The following is a 19,720-nucleotide window of genomic DNA, read 5'->3' as shown; positions in this document are numbered from 1 at the left end:
TAGTAAGTAAACAATTTGGATGAAGAGCATTTAATAAAGTTTCACACCAAGATCTGGTAATATGACTCTGTCTTTCAATATTTCTTTAAGTAGCAGGACCGGGAATATATTTATAAACACTTCTTCAGGTTGGTATTTCTGCTAAAGATGTAAATCAAATGTTTTACACTTCCTAGAATTGTTCAGACCTTTTTAAACACCCTCTGATACAATCTTGGCAAAAATGATCACCAGATTGCCACTGCATTGGAAAATTCAGCTGACTCAATACTGCTGCAAATTTCTTCCAGGATCTTCTAACCCTTGCTATCACAGAAATGCATATCAATGTCTTTCGGGATCTCTGATGGAACAGATGAGAATTTCAGGAAGATGGGACATATTAGAAATTAAAAGGGCTGTTCTTAGTGACACACAGGTAAAGTGCAACAATAGTCTGGCTGTTACTGTGCTTGAAATTTCTTTTGAAATTTTGCTGCACATTTCCTCTGAGATTTTCCAATCCCTACATTAACTGAATTATACAGTGTAGTGTCCAGCAGGGAGCTCATTGGTGCAGGGTAGAGTTGGAGAAAGACAAGACACATCTCCTTATTGTAATACTAACTACAGTTTTCTGAGTTCAAATGTTCAATGTGAATATGAATAAATACATGAGTGGATGAGTGAGTAAGTGAATAGGTAGTGTGCTATGTGGGTAAGATGAGCAGGTGGATAGGTGGGAGGGTAGGAAAGGTGGTAGGGCAAGTACAGTGAATAAGGTGGGATAGTGGTTAAGTAAGTAGGTGGATAAATTGTGTAGGTGTGTCTGATTAAGCAGGGAAGTGGGTGGATGGTTTTAGACAGGAGTCCATTGACCAATGGTGTTCCACAGGTATCTGGGTCCACTTTTGTTTGTCATTTATATAAATGATTTGGATGACAATATCATCTAGCTTTTTGGTTGGTAAGTTTGTGGATGACAAATCGGCAGTGTAGCAGACAGTGAAGATGGTTATCTCAGGCTACAAAGAAATCTTGATCAGTTGGGTCAATGAGTCAAGAAGTGGCAGATAGAGTTGAATTTGGTAAATATGAAGTATTGCCTTTTGGTAAAACAAACAAGGCAGGACTTATACAAGTAATGGTAGAGCCCTGGTGGTGTTGTGGAACAGAGAAACTGAGAGAGCCAGTTGCATAATTCTTTGAAGTTTGCATCAAAGGTAGACAGGGTGGTTAAGAAGCACTTGCTTTCATTGCTTAGACCTTTGAATATAGGAGTTGGAACATCATGTTGAGGTTGTACAGGGGGTTGGTGAGACCTCTTATGGAGTATTTGTGCAGTTCTGGTCACCTTCATATAAGAAGGATATTATTAAATTAGAGAGTGTTCAGAAAAGATTTACCACAATGTTGCTGGGAATTGAATTATAAAAATAGGCTGGATAGGTTGGGATTTTTTTAACTGTAGCATAGGATGTTGGATGGCCTTATAGAGGTTTATAAAATCATGAGGGGTGTAGGGTGGGGGAAATTTGCCCTAGAGTAGGGGATTTCAAGACTAGGGGGCGTATTTTTAAGGTGAGAGGAGAAAGACTTTAAAAAGAGATGAGCGTCAACCTTTATACACAGAGGTTGGTTCATGTGTGGAATGAACTTCCAGAGGATGTGATGGATGCAGGTACAGTTGCAACGTTTAAAAGGTATTTAGATAAGTACTTAATCGGAAAGCTTTGGAGGGATATGGGTCAAACCGTAGGCAAGTGGGACTAGTATAGTTTGGAAATGTGATTAGCATGGACTGGTTGGACTGAAGGGTGTATTTCATGCTGTATAACTCTAGGTGGGTGAGGTGAGTAATTGGATTGGAGAGCAGTCAGTTTGGGTTGGAGGGGAGTCAGATTCGGTCAGGAGGGTAGTCATGTGGTTTGGATATAGTTGGTGGGGGAGGGTAGTTGTATTGGCTGGTTAATGGGGCAGCCTGGAAGGGTGGTTAGTGGATCAGGTGGTATTTGGATGGTTGGAGGTGTAATGGGGGAGAATCAAAGAAATAAATGCTATGTCAGTTATGTATTTTCCCAGGTATCAGACTGAGTATTAATATTTCTAATATTTACTGGTTAACTGGACGCAAGTATGTTGGAACTCTCAAACTCCAACTCAGCAATCTGGGCTACTATAAACTCACTGTTTGCATATTTGCGTCATCCTGTCTTTAGAAGAATTCAAATCACTTCATCTGTTTGAAATTCATGGTATTTTGAGAGAGTGGCAAAATCCCTTTAGACGATAATCTTCAAAGATTGTTGGCACTCACAATCTGTCTCACGTTTTACATGTCAAACACGGGAACCTGAACATTCCAGGATGTATAGACTCATTAACTAAACTCAGCATATTCTCCTACACCTCTGACAGTTAGAATGGATTTCTGGTTGGATTTATGCCTCTTAGTGTCTTGTGTATTACCAATTATAATTGCTTAACAATTGGTGATCATCCCTTCAGTCACGTAGTCCTTTGTCCTGCAATTCCCTCCCCCCACCTCTTTGCCTCTTTGCATTACAACTGCAGGACTATCCAGAACTACTTTTGTACGGAAACCAGTGGAGCCTATTTCTTTCACGAATCATTATAGTACAAGAGATTCCTTCTGTCCTGTCTATTTTAATATTACCCCATTTCTGTCTTCTTCCCAATGATTGACCTTCTATCTACAGACACCTCAGCTATGTATTGGGAATAGACAATCACAGACAAACCTTGTTACTAGTATCATGTAGAATCTTGGACACTTCAGTAACCATTTCAACAACATTCCCCCATGTATAATTGCATTCATTAATATTATTCTACATTGGACTACACAGCGCATATGACACAGAAACAGGTGATTCAGCCCAACCTATCCCTTTTGTTCATTATGTTCCTTTTGAGCTCCTCCTAAATTTCCTCATAACAATTGACCATAGTTGCCTTCAGATGCTCGTGTTGATTCTGAGGTGAAAGTACGCTGTTATGACTTGGATGCAGATATCTGAACTAAAGCAGCCTTTCTACCTCTGTATTCACCAGAGTGGACTTCCGGTCTCAAGGTGATTCCGGAGTGAAATCCCCAGCCTTGAGAACCTCGAGGTAAAGCTCGGCACAGTCTGGAGTCAGGGCCCAGTGTGGACTGGAGTCTAGGTGCTAGCATAGACTGGGTTGGAAAGACCATTGTTCTGAACTTTTTATATCTCTATTCTCTAATTTATTCCTAGTCTGCAAAGCGGGACTTTTTATTTCTTATTTTTCCAAATATTTTCCCCTAAGAACTTGGACTGAAGAATTTAAAGCTGGGTACATTTATGCTTCAAATGGTGCCATAAGTGGCAACTTGTAAACTTTTCGGTGTTTTTTCATTGTGCTTTTCATCTGAGTATACATGACAACAAAGCTCATTCTAATTCTAAACAGTCAGAGACCCCAAATAGTCACTCCAATGGTTCCTAACCAGTCTTGCCAATAGCCAATCCCAGACTATATAATAATTAATTTCCACATACAGGTTTTGTATCTTAAGCAAAAGATTTAACAAGTTATTAAATACCAACCAACATTAGCAGAGAGAAAATTAAATAATGAAGTAAGCTGATTAATGTCTGGTCTTTAAACCTGAAACATTTGTTTTCAACTCCTTTCACATAGACAGACAAACACACTTAAGGGATAAATTAGAAAGGGCAAAATTGACTAGTTTACTTAATGTCTTTCACAATGGGCTCTTTTACAGGAATAAATGTGGACTCCAGGGCTACCTTTCTTGAACTGTTGAGCAAAGTCAACTTCTCAGTTCACCCAGGCTAAAGCAGCAATATTTCTAACTCAGCTTTCCTCACTTTAGTTTCTAGACATTGTTGTATTAGATCAGGTGCTTTTAAATCTTCATGCTGTCTCCGCAGCATTCCAGAACCATCTTTCAGAAAATATATTCAAAAAAATCAACTTTAATTCTGGTTCTTGAAAGATAGACCTTCTCTCCCTTAGGCCTCAGCTAACATTCAACAAAAGCCAACTGCTTAAACGTAAAGTCTCCCTCAGGCCTACTGGAACCAACTCTCAGGTACTGACCTCATTAGATTAGATTACCTACAGATTACCTACAGTGTGGAAACAGGCCCTTCGGCCCAACAAGTCCACACCGACCCGCCGAAGCGCAACCCACCCATACCCCTACACTTACCCCTTCACCTAACACTACGGGCAATTTAGCATGGCCAATTCACCTGACCTGCACATCTTTGGACTGTGGGAGGAAACCGGAGCACCCGGAGGAAACCCACGCAGACACGGGGAGAATGTGCAAACTCCACACAGTCAGTCAGGTCTCTGGTGCTGTGAACCCAGGTCTCTGGTGCTGTGAGGCAGCAGTGCTAACCACTGTGCCACCGTGCCGCCATGTAGCCGACTTCTGCAATCTGTTTAATCACAAAGCTCTTCATTATTTCTGTTAGTAACTTTTAATCCAGGCTCAGCCTACCTTTTAAACCCAGTCTGCAGGCCTGGCCTCAGAAAAAAAACTCAGCTTGCATTCCTTTCTTTTCAACCCAAAGTACACCTGTCATTTCCAATCAAAATCCAAAATTGATAAAAGCAAACAAATTAAAATAATGGGAAATCAGCGATGGTTCTAACAATGCCTTTCACTTCAGTTGTGTTCCATGGTAGCAAATTCCATACTTTTTTATGATCACTCTTTGGGTAAGAACCTTTCTTCTGAGTGATTGGATTTCTTATTGGACAACACAGTGGCTCAGTGGTAAGTACTGCTACCTGACAGCACCAGGGACCAAGGTTAAATTCCAGCTTCAGATGACTGTCTGTGTGGAGTTTGCACATTCTTCCTGTGTCTGTGTGGGCTTCCTCCCACAGTCCAAAGATATGCAGGCTAAGTGGATCAGCCATGGGAAATGCAGGGTCACAGGGATAGGATGGGTCTGGGTGGTTTGCTCTTCAGAGGGTAGGTGTGGGCTTCATGGGCTGAATGGCCTGTTTCCACAATGTTAGAATTCTGTGATTCCTTGGTGACTCTCATATTCTGATAAACTCTAGTTATGCCACAGTGGTAGCACTGCTGCCTCACAGCGCCAGAGACCCGGGTTCAATTCCCGCCTCAGGCGACTGACTGTGTGGAGTTTGTACATTCTTCCCGTGTCTGCATGAGTTTCCTCCGGGTGCTCCGGTTTCTTCCCACAGTCCAAAGATGTGCAGGTTAGGTGAATTGACCATGCTAAATTGCCCGTCGTGTTCGGTTAGGGGTATGGGTGGGTTGTGCTTTGGCGGGTCGGTGTGGACTTGTTGGGCCGAAGGGCCTGTTTCCACACTGTAATCTAATCTAATAATCTAATCTAATTTCTGGTTAGGTTTATCCCCACAAGAAAAAACATTCTATTTGTACCCACTCTTTCAAATCCTTTGCAAATCTAAAAGAGTTCTGTTAGGTTAGTCCTCATCCCTGGTTCTGAAGAGAACCATGACCCAGCCTCTTGATTCCTTTCCTGAAATGCAGACCCACACATTTCTGGGATCATCCTTGTCAATTATCGTTGCATCCTTTTTTTTATAGCATGGCAATTAGAACTGCACTCACTTCTCCTAATATGGTTAAACCATGTTTGATGTAATGTTATCATAATTTCTCTATTGCTTTGTTCTATCCCTCCAGCAATAAATCTGTGTGTGTTATTTTATGGGCTTGTTAACCTGCAGTGCAACTTTTATTGAGAGGATTACTTGCATTCTGAGATGCTTTTGAATCTCTATCCATCGAGACTTGCAGCTTCTGAATCGTAATTGACATTTTTTTAAACATTGAATTGAATTTATTGTCACATATACCAAGGCCCAGTGAAAAGCTTTGTTTTATGAGCAAGGCAGGCAAATCACATAGTTAAATAGCATAAATAAGTCAATAATAGGTAAACAGCAGCAAAACAAAAACACAGGTATAGGCGACCATTTTCCATTTATGTGTGTTGAACTTCATTTGTCAATTATTTCCCCCATTTATTTGCAACTTCCTACTAATTTGTAGTATCCATTCCTCCTCACTATAGACTATTTCCTTCAATTCAGTGTCATCTGCAAACTTAAAAATATTTGATCAAGATTCTACAGTGCACATAGACTTATTAAATTGTGAACAGCAGTGGTTACAATATGGATCCTTATGGAAAACCATTTCCCACCTTCTGCCAATCTGGGTAACGCCCACTCTTTTACTCCCACTTTTCACTTTCTGTCTTGAAACTTACTAGCAATCTAACACTTGTCCTCTAATTCCACATTTTCTATTGTTTGGTCAATATAGGGCACCTTACTGGCAGCCTTTTGAAAATCCAGATAAATTGCAGACACATTCATGGTTCAAGTAATTTTGTGTAAATAAACTAACATAGACATGACTGTTTGATTGTAAAATTTTTATATTCTGTACACGATGACTCCAGCATGCCCAATATGGCCAATTAATTTATTCCACCAAAGAGTGTAATAACATTCAGTTGAGCGTTAAACATTCAGTTATAACATTCTCCAGAGATGAGTCTTTTTAAATTGTGTAAAACAGAAGATGTGCTTCAGAGAACTGCCTCAAAGGTGTTGTGTCCACTTGTAGCTTATGGATAACATTAATATAGTAAATGTGTGATTGGATAACACCGTTCAAAATGAACTTCAAAGCGATGACTAATCAAAAAAATGTATTTCCCAAAGGGTAACATTTATATAGAATATTAATTAACTCCTTAAAAAATCTGTGTGAATATTGCTGAAGACAAGAAGCACAGAAACTCAGAACTGATGAACAATTGTTCGAGCTAAGCAACAATGTGGGTTGCAGTGATATATTCCTTTGAGCTCAAGGAGAGATTTAATAGACTTCAAGCCTCCTAAGGTTAAATTTCTAATAAACTTGTAAGTACAAACTGTGCATGAACTGTAGTAAACCAGACTTGCCAAGCTTAACAGCTTTTCCAGTTTTACTTATCATGTATTCTTGTGCTGTGACATTTTAAAATTGTTATTTGTATGCTCTTTCGATGCAGGAATACCAACAAGGCAGTTTGAATTGTCCACCCCTATCAGCCCTAAAGGTTTTGTTCGAAACAAATAAAAGAAAAAGATAGACTTCCATTTATGTAGCACCTTTTAAGGACTCAGTATAGCCCAAAAGCTTTCCAGTCAATTATGTTTGGATGTTTTGTCACTGGTGGAATGTTAGGAATGTGGTTGCCAATTTGTTAACAACAAAGTCCCACAAAAAAAACAGTGACTATGGGTGCAAGTGGTTTCCATTCACCATGTGGAAGCCATCCGCCATATGTAGGACTAAACACTGGCTGATTTATGTAGCTACCATAACCAACCACACTATTAAACTGCCAACAGACCTTCACATTAATCTGCCTTACATGACTCAGTGGAAGTGTGTATTTTAAAATTAATTATATTTGCCAGGTGGAGGACTGAGAATCCCCACTTCACATTAATTATTAACTTTGTGTATTGTTTTTAAAACAGCACCTCTGAATTCAGTCTACCAAATGAAGAAACGCCGACTCCACTCCATAATTCCTTGGGCTCCTACTCCCTGAAGGAATTCATTTCCTTAATGATTTAATCTATTCATGCCTGATCTTAACACTATTTACCCAACTATGTTCCAAATTAATTGATACTATTAGTTAAAATAAATCTATCAATTCTCAATTTTGAAATTTGGATTTAATCCAGCAACTGCATCCTATTGAGAACATTTTGTTCTTGATGTCCATTATACTTGGTGTTAACAAATGCTTCCTAATATCACTCTCAAGAGTAGCTTAATTTAATTTTAAGAATCTACTGTCCTCCACCAAAGGAATCAGAGAAACTATTAAGTTGTATGTTGATTTTTGGAAAAAAACCTCTCTGCTATCTTTTTGTCACAATGATGCCAATTTAAATTTTGGAATTCTACACCAAGACATTCTACAGTTCTACATCCATCATAAATATGTTTTGAAAAGATCTTTTGATTTTTGATGGGACTTTAGGGCTGTGAGATAGTCCTTTTATTTTGAAGTAGAGATCTGGCATATAGTGCAATGCTTACTATTTGGAGTCCTTATTCCTGTGGTGTTCACACAACCACTGAGGACATCTAACACCTATGTAATCAGAGCAAGGCATTTTGAGAAGTCAACAGCTTAAATGTTGATGGTCAGTCTGACTTCCAGTCAATTAATCAAAAATGCATCAATACTTTCATCAGCTTCTGAACAAGTATTTGCAGAGAGAAAATACTACGAGCGTATACAAGAAAGTGCAACTTAGTTACCCCTTCTTTTTCCTCAGACCTTCCCTTATATTCATCAGCAGGTATACAGCTGTTCCTGCAGCAGGAGCGATTTGAGTGGATTATGCCACCATGACCAGTTTTCTGGTGAGGTGGTAGCATTAATCTCCAAAATGGACTAAATACTACTCACAGCTCACACCAGGATTCATCTTTCAAGAAGTACAAATGGGTGGTCTGCCGACTGCTCTATTTGTACTGTTCAGTTTAATTGACTCTTCCTGGCTCTGGCAGTATGAACTGTTCTACAGCAAAAGCCAATGCTGATGGCAAGATGAAAGTTGACAAGAATAAAAGACAAAGCCACATATCCTTATGACACATTGGTATGCAGCTCACACACCATATAAATGAAGTACAGAGCACCAGCAATCGGTGCAGAAAATATGTCTATTTGTTTGAACAGATTGACAAACAACTAGTCAGTTAGAGCCCTGATGGGCAGTGGTAGTTATTTTAGACATGCAAAACTAGTTAGGTACATTAATAACCTTTGCTTGGTAGTTAATGTGATTGATTGATAGGTGATATTATTGACAATGCAGCAACTGTAATACTTGCATGTACACTGATAGATTTTTGTTGCCCTGTTGAATTCATCTTTGCATAATGGCTGACAGATGATGTCTAAACCTACATGCACAAGTTTTAATTTACACAGTAAATAATGATTGATGTTTGATGTCACAGACCTTATCCCCCTTGTTCCCACGCTGCATAATTGCTTAAATAATGAGACAGTATCCCGGTTACTGGATGAAAAGGAACAGCTTTTAAAAGCAAACCCATGTTGATCATGATATATTTTAACCTTGCTCTTGACAGATGAGTGTCAGCATCTCCAGTTCCAGCCTACTAACACCAAGGAAATATTGGCTGTGTTCCTGTGCAGCCTTGAAATTAACAACCTAAATTAATTTTTTTTCACCAATTTGAAAGAATCGCAAGATGTCAGATTAAACTGCCTTTAACCAACTCATGCTGGCTGTTATTTTATTGATCCTCCTTTTACCAAGTGACAGTTCATTTTATCCCGTATTTGAGAGTTTCCAACACTGACATTATGCTGACTCTGCTGGATACCAAGCATTTCCCTTTCCCCTTTTATAACCAAGGATATAGCAGTTTCCCATTGTTATATCCAAGAAAGAATGTGCCCAAAGCTTCTTCTATTTACAGCCTTATTTGCTTCACTGATCTAAAATGAATCTGGTTTGGACTGCATTACATTTGCACCTTTAACAATGCTGTAATTATCTTCTGTTTATCCATGTTTATCACATTTTATTTCCCTACTACCTCTTCATTCACAATGGCATAGAATTGCATCAAGTGTACAGAATCTAGTAGGGAATATAGCAGAATCTGGCTGTGGTAGTGGCCACATGGCCTAGGTTCAAGTCTGATGTGCTCCAGAAGTGTGTCATAACCTGCCTGAGCCCAACTTCCAATCCTAAATTGGTTGTCAGCATAATTATTTGCACATTCGGGATTCTTTTGTCAATGAAGTCCAACTGTGGAATCACATCTAATTTGAACAATGTGTTTTGAGTTTTGAAAATGTGAAGCAATTGGCCATACTCTTTATTGAATTTGCTACAAACAGGTGAAGTGATATGTTCAAAGTTTGGGAGAAGATTTGTAGCTCGGGTGCTCATTGTTGTGGTTCTGTTCGCCGAGCTGGGAATTTGTGTTGCAGACGTTTCATCCCCTGTCTCGGTGACATCCTCAGTGCTTGGGAGCCTCCTGTGAAGCGCTTCTGTGATCTTTCCTCCGGCATTTGTAGTGGTTTAAATCTGCCGCTTCCGGTTGTCAGTTTCAGCTGTCCGTTGCCGTGGTCGGTATATTGGGTCCAGATCGATGTGTTTGTTGATTGATTGAATCTGTGGATGAATGATCCACAGATTCAATCAACAAACACATCGACCTGGACCCAATATACCAACCACTGCAATGGACAGCTGGAACTGACAACCAGAAGCGGCAGATTCAAACCACTACAAATGCCGGAGGAAAGATCACAGAAGCGCTTCACAGGAGGCTCCCAAGCACTGAGGATGTCACCTAGACAGGGGACGAAACGTCTGCAACATAAATTCCCAGCTCGGCGAACAGAACCACAACAAAGTGATATGCTGTTTGATTTGAGCCACCAGTCTTTGGGACCTTTAGCCTACACAACTAGCACCACACCAGCGCTAAGACTTCAACAGAGAATTCAGTTGATGGTAGGAAGTGAGATCAATGTGATGACCATTCCTTTTAAAGGAGCTAATCAAAAATTAAGCATGCATTATGTAATCTAAGATTAATTGAGTACTGTTCATTTGTTGGCAAGCCAGTTAGAGTGCAGGATGCCTCTGATCATACAAGGGCTAGCAAGGGTTAATAAGCACTGACTCTACGTAGTTAAGTACAAAGTAAAAAGACCAAAAACAAAAGGATAGCTTCCGTTAACATAAGAGAACCAGAGACTGTGCCCAGTCAGTCAGAAAATGCAAACTGTCATTCCATTGTGAATTGACTGAATCTATTGCTAATTTATTTTGATAAATTTAATAAAGTCTCTAAAGCATTATGAAAATGTACTTGAACCTGGACTGGATCTTGTCAATAATCAGGACAACAAGACCTTTCAAATTAGTTCCCTCACAAAACTAACTCAATCCACATTTGCAATTTACTTGGGTCTTATAATTTAAGTTAAAATGAATCCCAAAATCTGACAATAGATAGTGTCCTTCATTTGAAATACTGTATTTCAATTAATTGACATGCCATGGTTCCTTATTTGGTAAAGAAAAATGTTTACATTTCATTCTCACACAAGCAGTTTTCCACCAACAGCTTTCGAGGACCCATCAATGTTTGCTGTGATTAAGCTGTTTATAACTCAATGCAAACTTCCAGAATCCCTCTTCCCTCTATTTTATTCATCCTGCCATTTTCCATGTTATACTCCATTTTCCCAACATTTGGTCTCCCACTAACCTTTCGAGAACCATTGGGATCCTTACACCTCCTTTACAACTTGCTTTAACACTGATTTTTTTTTCTATTTAGCTTCCATTCCTTTAAAATAGAAATTTATATAAATTGTTAAGATGTTGAAGTTCCAATGCTGATCTGCATACCAGTCATTACATTTTGCCAACCTGTAAACATAGGGGTGCAGGTCCATAGTTCCTATAAAATGGCATTGTGTGTGGACAGGATGGTGAAGAAGGCACTTGGCACACTTGCCGCTCATTGGTCAGAGCCTTGAATTTCAGAGTTGGTATATCATGTTGCGGTTGTAACAGACATTGGTGAGACTACTCTTAGCATACTGCATACAATTCTGTTCACCCTGCTAGAGGAAGAATACTGTTAAACTAGAAAGGGTCCAGAAATATTTATAAGGATGTTAGTGAGACTGAAAGGTTTGAGTTATAAGGACAGGCTGGAACTTGTACCCCTGGAGTGTCAGAGGCTGAGGGGTCATTTTATAGAGGTTTATAAAATCATGAGAAGCATAGATAAGGTAAATAGCCAAGGTCTTTTTCCAAGAGTAGGGGAGCATAATTTAAGGTGAGAGGGGAAAGATTTAAAAGGGATCTGTTTTCACACAGAAAGTGTTGCATGAATTGAGTGAGCTGCCAGAGGAAGTGGTAAAGGCAGTTTTAGTTACGGCATTTAAATGACATTTGGACAAACACATGAAGGAAAGGTTCAGAGGCAAATGGGATACCTGGTTCAGGTTAGGATACCTGGTCGGCATTGACAAGTTGTACTGAAAGATCTGTTTCCCTACTGTATAATTCTATTACTCTATATATATATTCTCTGCTTCCTGTTAACCAGTCAATGTTTATATACCCCTTTGCACCCTCTGTACTGTTGAGCTTTTATTTTCTGCAATAATCTTTGACATGGTGCCTATCTTCTTGAAATGTGTGCATGTGCACATACTGTACATCTACAGCACACATTATTCCCTCAAAGAACTTCAACGATTGGCTACACATGTTAAGTATGATATTCCTTTCACAGAACCGTGTTGACTGTAGCTGGTTATCTTGAATTCATTTAAGTATCCTGCTTTAACATCTTTAATGTTGACTTTCAGCATTTTCCCTGTGACAAATGTTAAGCCATTGGTTTGTCAGGTGGAATCTTAAAGGGGTTGAAGCAGTCGAGGCTATGGTGGATGTGTGATAGAATTGGGTGACAAATGTAGAGAGACACTTCACAACCTCAGGATTATCTTGCTTCATCTTTTATGCTTTTCACAATCTTGACATGGCAAGATTCTCATTAGGCAGCCAATAGATGGATATTATGATTTGCTGAGTGCCTTGTTAATGCCACAAGTCACCTCTTACTATTATTTAATATTTGGATTTACCAAACTTGCCAAACAAGGTAGACACAGGAAAACATGACCAGAATTCCAGAGCAAACACCTGGTAGATTCACTTGTTCCAAATTATGTCGATGCTGGACATTGGGCAATGACATCTCAGGGCATGCTCCGTGGGAACTGGCCATACACATCCCATGCCTCACAGACATTGGCCTCCAACATGTGCTAGCTTCCATGAACCCCCAGTTCGTATGTCCAGTTCATTTATAGGTCACTTCGGTACTTCAATGCAGGAACCGGGCAAGGCGGCTGTGAGCTGTCAGGGCTTGTCTGGGTACATAATGGGCTTTTAAAGGTAGTGTGGTTGCCAATGTTTTGGTAGAAATCTGATGAGCAATGAGTTGCTCCGGCTCTTAGCATGTGCTAAGATGTGGCAGAAATTAGACGGGAGAAATTATATAGGTAGTTAATGAGACGAGTTTGGTGAGATAGTACAAGAAAACTCACTAAGACATGCAATAAGGATCTTTCCAAAATACTAACTGCAGTTTAGACTTAGCCAGAAAAGAAAGATTCTACCTTTGTTTCCTGACTCTGTCTCTGTCCTATTTGAGTAAAGGTGTTATATTTACTGTCTTCCAATCTGCCGCAGTCTCCTCCATATCTTGAACATTTTTGGAAAGTTAAGATCAATGCATCAAATATATCACCAGCTGCTTCTTTTAAGATCTCAGGGTGAAGTTTGTTATGACCCAGGCACTTGTCAGCCCGTGCTTCCAACAATTTGCTCAGTATCTCTGGTGATTATAAATTATCTAAGTTTCCTACTCCCACTTCCTGATTCATGGCTGCTTCCAGGATATAACTTATTTCCTCTATGATGTAGTCTGATGCAAAATACCTGATCAATTCATTTGTCATCTCTCTAATTTCCAATCAATTTTCCAGAATCACTTTCTACAAGACCAATGCTCATTTTGTTAATTAACTTCTTAAAAATGTTTGTGGAAATTTTCACTGTCTGTTTTCATATTTCTAGCTAGCTTTCTTTCATACTCTAATCTTTTCCAATGTACTAACTTTGTGACAAGCTCCCATTATTTCTTCAGTTATTCACCAGTCTGCCATGAAGTTACTGTTGGGGGCCTGTACATCAATCCTAAAAGTGACTTCTCATCTCTACCCAAACTATTTCCACATCCCTCGCTGCTAACGCTATTAGTTAATGGAGCCAATTCTTCACCTTCCTGTCCTTTCTAAATATCCTGTATCCTTTAAGATTCAGGTACAAATTCATGTCACTCTGCAGCCTAAAATCATCTGAAACTACTGGAGACTGTCCCAGTGGAGGGAGATGGATTTTTTAACCAGCCTATTTCAATACTTATCCACCCAAATGTTCTCCTGCCATCTATTATTGTAGTTGGTGAGCCCAACTTCATTCAGCACCCACCACCATCGAAGCAACAACCTCTCAATTCAGGACAATTTAACAAGATGGATGTGTCAAGTGGGTAATTTCCTAACTCAAGCTATCCAACATGATGGTGAAAATATGATTCTGAAGTCCAATAAAGTGTTTAATCATTTACTGGTCTCATGCCAAAATTCAGTTTTGCCTCCAATTTTTGATTACTGGAAAGCAATCAAGAGAGACAATCCAGGTGATTTCTGGAATGTTATTATTTCTTATTTCAGAAAAGTGTTGAGGCCACATTTTTTGCACTAAGTAACTTCTTATTTAAGAACAGGAAATTAGAATATCAGGAGAAATTTGAAACTGTTCCTTCCTGAGTTGTACATCTCTGCATCAAACCATTTATCTGCTGATCCATTACAGAAGGTTCTCCAATTCTTTATTTTTCTATATATCTTATCCAGGCCTATTTAAACCAACAAGTTCAGTTAGAACTAGTGCTTGTTTCATGGTTTTCTCATTTATATGTTGTAACTGATGACTGCTTATGTCACAGGTCTTCCTTCAATGCTGTGTTGTAATTAATGGTTTGAAGTGTAATCACTGATCTAACAACAAAAGTAAGTTATCAAAGACACAGCATTAAAGGATTGCTGAACACAATTAAAATCAATACTGTTTTTACATATTTTTTACTTCGGGAAAAAGTTTGCGATGTTCTATGCTCCGGATTTGACCGAAGAATATCTATCAATACGGTTCCAATGCATTTACTTCACTAACAACTACACAACAAGATGGAAAATTGCCGACATATGTCCTGTCTATTAAAAAAAACAAAACAAATTCTTGTGACTCCAGACCCAGAGCAATGTGATTTCTCTTAACTGTCCGCTGAGCAATTAGAGATGGGCAATGACTGCTGGTTTAGCCAGTGATGCCCATGTCCTGTGAATTGCATTGGAACCAGTTTGATAGACACACTCCAGTCAAATCTGGAGAATAGGACATCACGAATCTTTGAGTTAGAAGGAGAGGCTGAAGAGGCTGGATTTTTTTCCCCCTACAGTGTAGGAGGTTGAGGGTAACCTTTTAGAGGTTTATAAAATTATGACGGGCATAGATAATGTGAGTAGCCAAGGATTTCTTTCCCCAGGATAGAGGAATCCAAGACTCAAAGGCATAGCTTTAAGGGAAAAGGGGAAAGATGTAAAGGGATCTGAGGGGAATTTTTTCTCACACATAGGATGGTGCATTTTTGGAACAAGCTGCCAGAGGAAGTGGCAGAGGTGAATATAATTACTACATTTAAAAGACATTTGGACAGGTACATGGATATGAAAGATTTAGAGGGATATGGGGCAAATGCAGGCAATTCGGACTATTCAGGTTTAGGATACCTGATCACGGATGATTTGAGAGAAAGGGTCCATTTCTGTGCTGTTTGACTCTATGACTCTATGGCTGTATGCTTCTATGGCTCTATGACTCTATGACCCTGTGACTCTTTGGATCAATGACTCTATAGCTCTATGGCTCTGACTATACGGCTCTATGACTCTATGACTCTCTAGCTCTATGGCTCTATGATCCTATGACTCTGTGCCTGTATGACTCTATGGCTGTGTAAATATATGGCTCTACGACACTATGGCACTATGAATAAGAAAACAAATCAAACTGCCAATTAACAATCCAATTCCCTCCTGTCAACATTCATTGGTATTGCTATTGCCAAATGCACCACCCCCAATGACCTGTGGTGCAGATATTTATTTGAATTTAACAGATGCACATAAATGCTATAGTGCTTCTACCAGCCTAGGGATTGGTCTTTGGTAGTGACTAGCTCTTCTTTTGATTTTCCAAAGTCTCTCAACCAACTACAGGGCACAAACCAAGGATGTAAGAGAGTGTCTTCCCCTTGTCTGTATACTGTACTTCCAATAATCAGTCAACATTTGTATTGCAGACCATTTAGGACAAAATAGTGATTTTGATTGGCACCGTATCCGCCACATTAAACATTCATTGCAAACTGTGATGAGATGAGGTCCCACCAAATGTACTTCTCTTCCTTAAAGCTCTCCCCGCACCACCACATTCTTTTCCTTTCAGACTTCCCATCAAAGTTAGAGATTGCTGGAAAAGCTCAGCAGTTCTGGCAGCATCTGTAGAGAAAATTCAGAGTTAACATTTCAGGATAAGTGATCCTTCCTCTCTATTTTTGTTTCTGGTTTACAGCATCCACAATTCTTTCAATTTTTCCTTCAACGTTACCTCGTTGATGAAATTTAAGTCACTCCTTTGAGATGGACACTTACTTGCACTCAATATCACCTTTTATTTCATTATTCTCATCTGAAGTACTTTTGGAATAGTTTCCGAAATTAAAAGCTCCATAAAATACAAGTTGATGTTGTTGAATGGTCAGTTAATCTATTCACTTGGTGATGTTGGTCAAGGAAGGAATGTTGTATGAAACACTGATAAATTCCCTGCTATTCTTTGAAAACTACTGAAAATACATAAAAACCAGCAAATTGGCACTCTGCCAAATGTCTCATCTTACAAACACCTCTAACAACACAGAACTTTCTCAACACTACACTCAAGTGTTGGCTTGTGTTCTTTCTCAAATTTTTGCGTGAAACTTGAGCACACAACATTCTGACAACAGAGTTGAGAATGCTGTGAACTAGACCAAGTTGACACTTAAGACATTCATATCTTTGATACATAATACCTTCAAAGGAAATTTCTGCAATACTTCAGAATTTTTGTACTTATACTTACCTCCAAATATCTGACTCCCAATCTAGTGATCCCATTATGTGACAATAGCTTTGTATCCTTAGTGTGTATAAATTAGAGATTGAAATGCATTGATATTGAATATTTGCTGAACCTTCAACATGAGCTTCATTTCCTATGACTTGATGCAAATTGAATAAAATAGATACTTGCCACTTACAGTTGAAATGTCCAAAGTGTTAATGTTTGCAAATATACAGAAGCGAAAGAGGAAAAGTTTATATTTATGGAGAAATATTTGAGCGTTAGGAATCCCAAAAGGTATTTGTAGGCAATGAAATAATTTTTAGGTGTGAGCACTGTTACAATGTTGCAAACGTGACAGCCAATGTATGCACAGCAAGATCCCACCAGCATGCATTAGGTAATGACCATGATTGTCTGTGCTTGCAAAGCCTGGGTAGATGGATCAACATATTGAAGATAAAATCTAAAAGCATTTCAGGTATAACACTAGATCAGGCAGAGACATTTGAAATATATTGCTCATACATATGTTACTTTATATGCTTTTTTGTTGAAATTTTTCATTTGTATGTATTCAAATATTGCAATCCAAGAAAACAGCTGCAACTCAGGAATCTTTCATAACAAGGGTGTCTCACAATGTACGTATCTCCTATGCTATTCTTAACAGGCAATTTTGTTTCTGGGGTATGGCTTTGATTGTCCCAGATCCCTGACTTTTAGATCACTGCTTAAATATTTCCTGTGAAAAACTCAAAGAGATACAACTGCATGTAAGCCTTAAGGTCAATCACAAAGAAACTGGAGAAACCTCCAAATATCTGACTCCCAATCTAGTTATCGTATTATGTGAAGATAGCTTTGTATCCTTAGTGTGTATAATTTAGGGATTAAAATGCATTGATATTGAGTTTTTGCTGAACAGAAAAACATGCGCTGGTTAACACTTATAATTCTCAATGAGATTTGAAATGAGGCCATCGCTAATCTGAGTTGGCTAATCGCTAATTCTCAGCCAATGTCTTCACAGACAGGTCAGTCAATGGAAGAAAGTGAACATTAATTGAAGAAAATGAAATTAAAAATCACACAACCCCAGGTTATAGTCTAACTGGTTTATTTGGAAGCACTAGCTTTCAGAGCGTAGCTCCTTCATCACGGTGTAGTTAAGTGAAGTGCTGAGAAAGTTCTGTATTGTTAGAGGTGTCTATAAATTGAGACATTAGGCAGAGTGCCAATATGCTGGTTCTTATGCGTTTTCAGTAGTTTTCAAAGAATAGCAGGGAATTTATTAGTGTTTCAAACAACATTCCTTCCTTGCCCAACATCAGCGCTCCAAAAGCTAGTGCTTCCAAATAACTCTGTTGGACTATAAACAGATGTTGTGTGGTTTTTAACTTTGTACACCCCAGCCCAACACCTCCACCTCCAAATCATGAAGAAAATAAAACTCATGTGAACCAAGTGCTCTCCTATTAATTTTGCATAATCAAATAGGTTCCAGCAAAAATGATAGAGATCAAGGTCCATGAAGATTTGGGGCCATTTTTGATAAAAAAAAAGAACTCAAAATAATTATGAAAAATATTTTATTTGGCATTGGTTGTGCTTCGAGTTGATATGTTTTCAAGACTTCTCTCATAGCACCGCAGAAGTCCAGATTCCTTTGATGTTTTAGATGTTTGAGAGTTGCTACATAAAATGCTGTAGCGTCTCCATTGGCTGGAGGGTAAAATTACAGCTTGAAAATTTTGCATGGCTAATTTTTATCATTAGTATGGACAGAGGGGTACTAATATCCTGGGTAGAAAATTTGCTGGTGCTATTCGGGTGGGTTTAAACTAGCTCAGTAGGGGGATGGGAACTGGAGGTGTAGTTGCTGTGCACAGGAAGGACTGGGACAGGATTTCAGGGTCATAGGAATGTGCTGGCAGACAGCGAAGTAGTTTGAAGTGTGTCTACTTCAATGCCAGAAGTATCTGAAATAAGGTAGGTGAGCTTGCAGCATGGATAGGTATCTGGGACTTTGATGTTGTGGCCATTTTGGAGACATGGATAGAGCAGGGTGAGGAATGAATGTTGCAGATTCCAGGGTTTAGATCTTTCATTAAGAACAGGCAAGGCGGTAAAAGAGGGGGAGGTGTGGTCTTGTTAGTCAAGGATAGTATAATGGTGGCTGAGAAATTTTTTGATGAGGACTCGTCTACTAAAGTAGTGTGGGCTGAGGTTAGAAACCAGAGAGGAGAGGTCACACTGCTTGGAGTTTTTTATAGGCCTCCGCAGAGTTCCAGAGAGGTGGAAGATAGGATTAGTAAAATTATTCTGGGTAAGAGTGAAAGGAACACAGCGGTCATTATGGGCGTCTTTAACTTCCCCAACATTGACCGGAAATGCTATAACTCTAGTACGTCGGATGAATCAGTTTTTGTCCAGTGTGTACAGAAGGGTTTCCTGACATAGTATGTCGAAGGACCGACAAGAGGGGAGGCCACATTGGATCTGGTGCTTAGTAATGAACCAGGCCAGCTGTTTGAATTAGTTGTAGGCAAGCACTTGGAGAGAGTGACCATAATTCAGTTACGTTTAGTTTAGCAATGGAAAGGGATAGGTACATGCCACAGGTCAAGAGTTATCAATGGAGCAAGGGCAATTATAATGCAATTAAGCAGGAATTAGGGTGCATAGAATGAGGTAGCAAAATGCAAGGGATGCAGACAATGGAAATGTGGAGCTGGTTAAAAGAACAGATATTGCGTGTCCTTGATAGGTATGTCCCTGTCAGGCAGGGAGGAAGTGATAAGGTAAGGGAACCATGGTTTAC

Source organism: Chiloscyllium plagiosum, chromosome 2 (genome assembly GCF_004010195.1).
Source record: "Chiloscyllium plagiosum isolate BGI_BamShark_2017 chromosome 2, ASM401019v2, whole genome shotgun sequence".
Classification (NCBI taxonomy): Eukaryota; Metazoa; Chordata; class Chondrichthyes; order Orectolobiformes; family Hemiscylliidae; genus Chiloscyllium; species Chiloscyllium plagiosum.
Note: the sequence above shows the minus strand (reverse complement) of the source record.